Source organism: Triticum aestivum, chromosome 7A, assembly GCF_018294505.1.
Source record: "Triticum aestivum cultivar Chinese Spring chromosome 7A, IWGSC CS RefSeq v2.1, whole genome shotgun sequence".
In the NCBI taxonomy this organism is placed as follows: Eukaryota; Viridiplantae; Streptophyta; class Magnoliopsida; order Poales; family Poaceae; genus Triticum; species Triticum aestivum.
Window position 1 is genome coordinate 614728075 of NC_057812.1, and position 8866 is coordinate 614736940.

Here is an 8866-nt window from a genome sequence, read left to right on the forward strand (position 1 = left end):
CCACACACTCAATCAACAAGTCTCTGAAAAGCTCACAAGAGAGAATTATGTCTTGTGGAAGGCGCAAGTCCTGCCCCCAATTCGAGGTGCCATGCTTGCCGGTTATCTGGATGGGTCGGTTCAGGTGCCGGAGAAAACCATCACCACTACCACGGATGGGGGAAGTTAGGAAGCTGTCAATCCTGCCTATGCCCAATGGCTTGCCCAAGATCAACAAGTTCTGGGGTACGTGTTCAATTCTCTCTCGAAGGAAGTGTTGACTCAGGTCGCCTCATTGCTTAGTGCGGCTGAACTCTGGGCAACCCTCGAGCAGATGTTTTCCTCTCGGTCTCGTGCTCGCACCATCAATATCAGGATGGCCATGGCCAACATGCAAAAGAGAAACATGTCTGCTGCAGACTATTTCTCCAAGATGAAGGCCCTTGCGGATGAACTTGCATCTGCAGGGAAGAGGATTGACGATGACGACCTGATTTCTTATCTATTGGCGGGTCTGGACGTCGAATACAATCCATTGGTGGCATCGGTTCTTGGGAGACCCACAACATATCCAATTACTCTCAATGAATTCTATGCTCAGCTCCTTAGCTATGACACACGCATGGATATTCTTCACTCTGGGGGCACCGGTGGCCCTGGATTTCAAGTCAATTCTGCTCGCCGAGGACGTGGCGGGTTTGGACAGCATGGCCGTGCAGGAGGGCGTGCAGGAGGCCGTGGTGGTCGTACTGCACACCGCGGTGCAGGAAGCCGCGGAGGAGGCCGTGGTGGCTAGGGTCGTGGCTATCAGGGAGAATCCACTGTGATTTGTCAAGTCTGCTCCAAGCCCAATCATAGTGCCCAAGATTGCTGGTACCGGTTTGATCCTGACTACGTACCTGATGAAACTCGTCAAGCTGGTTCTGCAATAATGTCTTATGGTATTGACACAAACTGGTACCTTGACTCCGGAGCCACTGATCATATCACTGGAGAGCTCGACAAATTAACTACTCGAGAACGATACAACGGCCACGACAAGGTTCATACCGCAAATGGAGCAGGTATGGAAATTAGTCACATCGGTAGCACTACTATTCATTCCCAAAAACACAAACTTCATCTCAAGACTATTTTGCATGTCCATGAGGCAAAGAAAAGTTTGGCCTCTGCTCATAAAATTGCTATTGACAACAAGGCCTTTGTTGAAATTCATCCTGAATTTTTTGTTGTCAAGGATGAGGTCACGAGGGAGGCTCTTCTTCATGGTAGATGTCATGGTGGTCTTTATCCCTTCAAGTCATCATCCTCCTCGCCAATAAAGCAAGTGTATAGTGCCACCAAACCATCATCTACGTGGTGGCATCATCGCCTTGGACATCCATCCCCAAGGATAGTTCAAAAAATTATAAATAAAAATGAGCTTCCTTGCTCAAATGACTCTAGCGTTGAGTCGATTTGTGATGCTTGCCAGCAAGCTAAAAGTCATCAACTTTCCTACCCCACATCTACTAGTATTTCAAGTTCACCTTTAGAACTTGTGTTTTCCGATGTGTGGGGACCAGCACCATGTTCTGTTGGTAGAAACACTTATTATGTGAGTTTCATCGATGACTTCAGCAAGTTCACATGAATTTATCTTCTTAAGAAACGCTCGGATGTGTTCTCTATTTTCTTAAACTTTCAGAAACTCGTCGAACGTCGACTCGATAAGAAAATTCTTACCATGCAGACTGATTGGGGAGGTGAATATCAAAAACTAAATACCTTCTTTCAAAAGATAGGTATTTCACACCATGTTTCATGCCCTCATGCACACCAACAGAACGGGTCTGCTGAGCGAAAACACAGGCACATAGTTGAAGTTGGGTTGTCTCTTCTAGCTCAAGCATCTATGCCACTAAAATTTTGGGACGAAGCGTTTCTCACTGCCACATATCTCATTAATATTGTGCCTAGTAAAGTGATCAATTATCAAACGCCTGTTGAGCGTCTCTTTTCTACCAAGCCAGACTACTCATTTCTCAGAATATTTGGATGTGCATGTTGGCCACACCTACGTCCATACAGTTCTCGCAAACTTGAATTTCGCTCTAAACAATGCACTTTTCTTGGTTACAGTCCTCAACACAAAGGCAACAAATGTCTTGAAATCTCCACTGGTCGTGTATATATTTCACGAGATGTAGTCTTTGATGAGTCAGTTTTTCCTTTCAAAAATCTACACCCCAATGCCGGTGCCCGCCTATGCCAAGAAATCCTCTTACCTCCTACCCTTACCAATCTCAAAATTCCAGGGGATGAAATAGTAGGTGCTGACCAATTGACTAATGACCATACTAATCATGCCTCTGGAAGCTTTGAATCTGGTGTGCAGGTTACGCAAAGCAGTGAAAATGGTGCAGAAAGTAATGCGGAAAATGAAGAAAACAGTGGCTATAATGGGCCACATGGAGATGCAAATGATCCCGGGGGCAATCCCGAGGACGACCCCCCTGGCACTGACAATGTGGGAACCGAGAATGATTCTCCCGCCCACTCTGCGCGATCCGAGGCCGGCTCAACCATACCTGCCTCTGGAACCTGCTCGCCTCGGGCGCCCACCAGTTCTCCACGCGTGGGGCGTCTCCCCAACCAGCGCGCGCCATCTGGCCTGCCAGGGGCCTCTCCCGATGTTGCAGCCGATTTTTCCTCAGAACGCAGCGGCTCACCTGGACTCGAGCGTAGTGGATCTTCTGCCCCTGCTGACATGCACGATACCCAAGAATCGGGATCTTCTGTGCATGTTTCTCCTGTCCAACCTGTCCAGCAACGTGTTCAAACTCGGCTTCAAAAAGGCATTGTTCAACCAAAAAAATTGTACCCTGGCATGATTCGGTATGGAAATTTCTCTGCTACAGGAGAACCTCAGTCTCTTTCTGAAGCTCTTGGTGATGCAAATTGGCGATGTGCAATGAATCAGGAATACATGGCACTTCAGAAAAATCAAACATGGCATCTTGTTCCACCACCTCCCGGTAAAAATATAATTGACTGCAAATGGGTCTTTTGTATCAAAAGGAAGGCAGATGGCCCATTGATAGGTATAAGGCTCGCCTTGTTGCGAAAGGATTCAAACAACGCTATGGGCTCGATTATGAAAATACTTTCAGCCCTGTTGTGAAAGCAGCCACAATACGCCTTGTTCTCGCTATTGCGATCTCTCGTGGGTGGTGTCTTTAGCAACTTGATGTACAAAATGCATTCCTCCATGGTATTCTAGAAGAAGAGGTATATGACAACCCCCTGGTTATGAAAGCACCAAAACACCACACTTTGTTTGCAAACTCAATAAAGCTTTCTATGGTCTTAAGCAAGCTCCTCGAGCATGGTTTTCCCGCTTGAGTATAAAGTTACAACAACTTGGCTTCACTCCTTCCAAATCGGATACATCATTATTCATATTTCACAAAGGGGGTGTCACAATCTTTGTTCTGTGTATGTTGATGACATTATTGTAACAAGTTCCTCACCAGATGCTGTGCAAGCTCTCCTTCATGATCTACGTGGAGACTTTGCTTTAAAGGATTTGGGTGACTTACATTATTTTTTGGGCACTGAAGTACGACGGAGAGATGAGAGCTAGTTCTTACTCAAACCAAGTATGCCAAAGAGCTACTTCAACGAGTCAATATGACAAATTGCAAGTCATGCTCAACCCCACTATCCGCAACAGAAAAGTTATCTGCGCATGAAGGAGAACCTCTAAATGCTGAAGACTCGACAAGGTATAGAAGTGTGGTGGGAGCCTTACAATATCTGACTCTCACTCGACCAGATATTGTTTTCTCAGATAATAAAGTATGTCAATTTTTACATGCACCTACTAGTGCCCATTGGACAGCTGTAAAACGTATCCTGAGATACATTCAAGGAACTATTGAATTTGGATTAACATTCAGAAAATCTTCGTCTCTACTAGTCAGTGGATTTTCTGATGCAGATTGGGCAGGCTGCGTAGATGATAGAAGGTCAACTGGAGGATTTGCAGTCTTTCTAGGCTCAAATTTAATCTCATGGAGTGCAAGAAAGCAAGCAACCGTGTCAAGATCCAGCACAGAAGCGGAATATAAAGCCGTGGCCAATGTTACTGCTGAAATTATCTGGGTTCAATCTGTTCTAAAGGAATTTGGAATACCGCAACAGAGAATACCTTGCTTGTGGTGTGATAATCTTGGTGCCACCTATTTATCGGCTAATCCAGTGTTTCATGCAAGAACTAAGCATATTAAAATTGACTTTCATTTCGTTAGAGAAAGAGTGGCTCAGAAGATGCTTGAAATACGCTTCATTCCGTCCAAAGATCAAATAGCAGATGGCTTCAGTAAAGCTTTGCCGGTCACACTTTTGGAAAATTTTAGACGCAATCTCAACATTAGAAGTTGACATTGAGGGGGAGTGTTAGATCATATGTATATTGTAAACCGACCCATCATTATAAGGGATCGGTCTAGATTCCTCTAGAAGGCCCGTTTGTATTCTGGAAGGCCTTCTCGCTTCCTCTTCTGTAACCTATGTGATCACGATCTATTTAACACGAAAGCGTCCCTGCCCGAGGCATACGTTTCCACCCATCGCTCCCTCGAGGGCTTTCAGGAGGAACCCTAGCCGTAGCCGGATATGAGGGTTCTTTTGCTGGAGGCTGGGAAACTCGGTCGTTCGTTCTTACGCGACCCTTCTCATCGAATTAGACGGCACAGTACCCACAAGACTCCGAACTTTTTTTAGGAATTTTCACCGAACATACTGAGTAAGTGGTGCAAGAGCGAACACTACTTAGATTTAAACCCTAGTAAGTGGGAGTACGTGATTCCTCTACAACTCTATCACCCCACGGAAAGTATATTAGCTCCAGTACAACTGGAGCCATGCATTAAACTCTTTTTTTTTGCGGGGTAACCATGCATAAACTCTGACCTGATGCATAGTACTAGTAAATATTCCTCCTCTAGTGATATCGATCAGTCGTCCACAGCTCATCGCCACAATGGAGATGAGAGAGCGACGTGCATCGCATCAGATGGGATATCTAGCCATCTAGGGGGTAGGGGACGTGATTACCAACAGATTGATTGATTGGGTTCCAGATGTTTCTTGTGCGAGATCGATCAGCACACGAGATCGTCACTGCGATCCCCTTTGTCCATGTACTAATTGTCGTGCTCCACTCCCATCAATCGTCGTCGTTTCCCTTTCACTCTTCTCCTTTTTGCTAGCTCCGATTCTGCACGGGTGTGTGCTGTGCCGGTCGCCGTTGCGAGCCTCCGCTACAGTTTGCCACCTACGACGGCGCGGATTCATCGTCGACGTGATCCGTTTCGGTGTTGATTATGCAGAGTTGCGCTTTGGAATATGGCTTCGTGCATGTCGATCGCAGTATCGCAAAATGTGCCCGCGGTGCATTGTGGCGACTGCAAACTTCGATCGTGACTGTCGCTAAGAATATGGATTGAATGCATACTCCCAGTACCGCCGAGGCCGAGAGGTCGAACCTTCGTTTTCGGAAAAACAACTGCATACTTCCAGTACTGATGGGGGTGGTTTGTATCCCAAATCAATTCATATTTGAAAAATTAAAGTACCTTTAAGAATCAAAATCTTCATTTGGTTTGTACACAAGAAAGTGATTCTGACAAATGATAACTTGACAAAACGAAGGTGGGTGGGTAGTAAACGATGTTGTTTTTGTGATCAAGATGAAACGATGCAACACCTCTTTCTCAAATGTCCACTCGCCAAACTTCTATGGCGTAGAATTTATGTAGCCTTTAATGTCAGCCATCTGGATAGTATTAACAGTTATTTGGGACGTGGCTAAACGAAGTTGAGTCAAGTATTGCGAGACATATTCACATAGGGGTATGTGTATTAATTACTTTGGGCTATATGAAACTACAGAAATGACAATGATATTTAACAGACAACATCTTATTAACTTTTTGCAAGTCATTTATAGAGCTACTGCTTGGATCCGTACGTGGTCGTTACTCAGTCTCGCGGTAGCCAAGGAGCTTATGCCTATTGGATGCAACCGATGGGAGACGGTAGCACGGTATACTTACAACCGGTTTAGATGGCGATCCAATAATAGGCTATGTGTTTAGTCATCTCGACCTATTTTTCACCGGTTGTGGCATCTTTTTACTTCATTTTATTATCGCTCCTTTGTGAGCTCGTACCGAATCGCATATCTTTTGGATCTTTTGCTTAATAATATGGCTGAATGCATCATTCAGATGCAGAGGCCGGGGTATTTCTCCCTTTTCAAGAAAGAAAAGTATTGACGGGGTGGAGATCATGCATCTAAAAGCGGCAACTGCTTGTATAGATAATTTGCATCAAAGAAATTTTGAAAAACTTGGCGTCCTACAGTCCACTTTTTCTACTAATCTTGTGCCGGAGAATATTAAGATATATACACTTGATATATGGCTAGTGGACGCATGGATGCACACATCTACTCATCACTCACAAACATGCGCTTTTACTACACTTGGCTCATGGAACTAGCCAAAAGATTGATAAGCCACCACAGATCCGCCTTACTAAATTTTCTTCCTTGACATTGACCAGCCTCGCCCTTACCATCAAAGGAGTTTCGTCTTGGCAAGAAAGAAAATGACTACCACCTACATATCTAGGATATATTTTACTATTAAGACATAGGCAACCAAGCTAGCTAGTGTGTGTTTCATAAGGAATCATGAATCATCATCTTGTCATTTTTTTGGTTATCCGATCTATATTGGATTCTCAACTACGCTATCTCAACGTGATATACCTTTATTTAGCAGCATTGAGGATTCCTAGCTTTTTTTTTGTTTGATCTCCAACAACAGCAACTTAGACCAATGTATACCTTCCTTTCCAAAGAGGAAACAATAAAGCAGGGACTACCCAGTAATACGATGGTGTCAGTTAGCATTACCTTTTGAGGCAGATGTAAAGCAAGATTATTCAACTAAGAATTCCAGTGCACACACATATATAGTTGTTATGAGTGGAGAAGCTATCAAACTACGTTTGATCTTGCAGCATGACTGTAAAGATGTTGATATGTTTAATTGGTCTATCCTTCTCGCATCTGAAAGTCTTTGCAAAACAGCATATTCTTGCCATACCTATCATAAAGTTACACTTCAAATGATTATCACTCCAGTCAAGACAAATATGGCATGATATGTGTGTGCGATGAAGAAGGGCTAGTCCCTTTGGCCCCTTCCAAACCATGCATGGTTGCTATCGTTAGCTAGCAAACTATATATAGTTGCCATTCCCAGAAATGACCATATGTGTGTCATTTGTAGGCGTGCAAGACTTTCCAGAGGTTGAACGGCGGGTTTTTTCCATTCTTAATAGAAGTGTACATTTCTTTTATATGTACATAACATGTGGAACAATACATAGGTTGACTATTTAATCAAAGTATGCGCAACCAGAAAATTTCACCCTTTTCTTGCTGGAAAACCCAGTATAATTAGGTGAATCCATGAGTGCTTAATTAAATTTCATTTAATTAAACCCACTTTTTGGTTCAATAATTAAGTATCAAATCATATGATGTTACAACTCCAAGCCCTACAGTGAATCCATGAGTGCTGAATATGCAAGATGATGGTTCTGATGCTAGGACATAACTAATCTATGACCTAAAAATCAAGTCATCAAGTAGATAATAATTATATGCATGCAACCAGGTTGGAAGGTGGTCTAGTAATAGGATAGGTGTTTAGTCATCTCATTCTATTTTCGCCGGTTGTGGCATATTATACTTGTTTATTTTCTTCAGCTCTGAGCGAGCTTGTACTGGATCACAGACTTTTCGGTTACTTTGCTTTATAAAGGGGCTGCATGCATCACTCTGATGCAGAGGTCGGGAATAATCCTCCTTTTTTTAAAAATGCATGCAAAAGATAGATAAATATATAAATAAATATACACTCCTTATTTCAACGGAAACATACCCATACGGTTTATTCACAAAGTAACAAATTTCTTTGATTGGTTTTTTTACTATAGGGAAACAACCCTATAGTCCTTTATTCCGATTTTTTTTGCCTAGGCCTGTTTAAATACACTCCCACCATGAATAGAACCTAGGACCTGGGGTGCTACTAAGGTCACTGCAACCACCCACTAGGCTACACGCATGTTCGCTTCTTTCATTGGGTTCATTGGCAGGTTTGCCACAGCCTAAAGTGCATGAAGTTCGCATGCATGATTGGGCTTTACCAGCAACCTAATGGTGGCATTTTTGCTCACTAATCGTTGCTTCCCAAGCAATCTATTCCAACACACACCCCACTTAACCCACTTGACTCTGCCTATCACATTACACCAATGTGCATGTTGTTTTCACCTTTTGTCGGACTAACACTTCGTCCCTCGGCTAAAAAATGCATTGGTCTCCTGCCTCCGAATGGAAATCCTTCGTAATATATTTTGCATTGACCAAAGACCCAAGAGAGTCCACACACACAAACCTGAATCAACACTTGACATACCAAATTTGTTTCTTTAGTACTACCACCATTCTAAAATATAGTACGCCGCGCTTTTTGTGGCCCAACTTTGACCAATGAGACTGACTGCGGCGGGAGAAGAAATTATACTATAATTGAAAACTTCTTTTGAATACGAATTCACTGGTATAACTTTTGCTCACGCCACAGTCGATCTCGTTGGTTAAATTTATGGTCAAAATTAAAGCACGAGAATAGAGGATGCACTATATTTGGAATGAAGGGAGTATTAAATTTGTATATTTTTTGCCGTAGCAACCTGACCGCCAAGACCACAACATAAACATCAATCGTGGATTTTCTGTAATAAAGGCAATCGGATTTAA

General features: G+C 43.3%; 1 pseudogene; it reads left to right on the forward strand.

Moving 5' to 3' along the window:
* The first annotated feature begins 451 nt into the window (after positions 1–451).
* On the forward strand, positions 452–596 carry LOC123155157 (uncharacterized; annotated as a pseudogene).
* Positions 597–8866: the final 8270 nt, after the last annotated feature.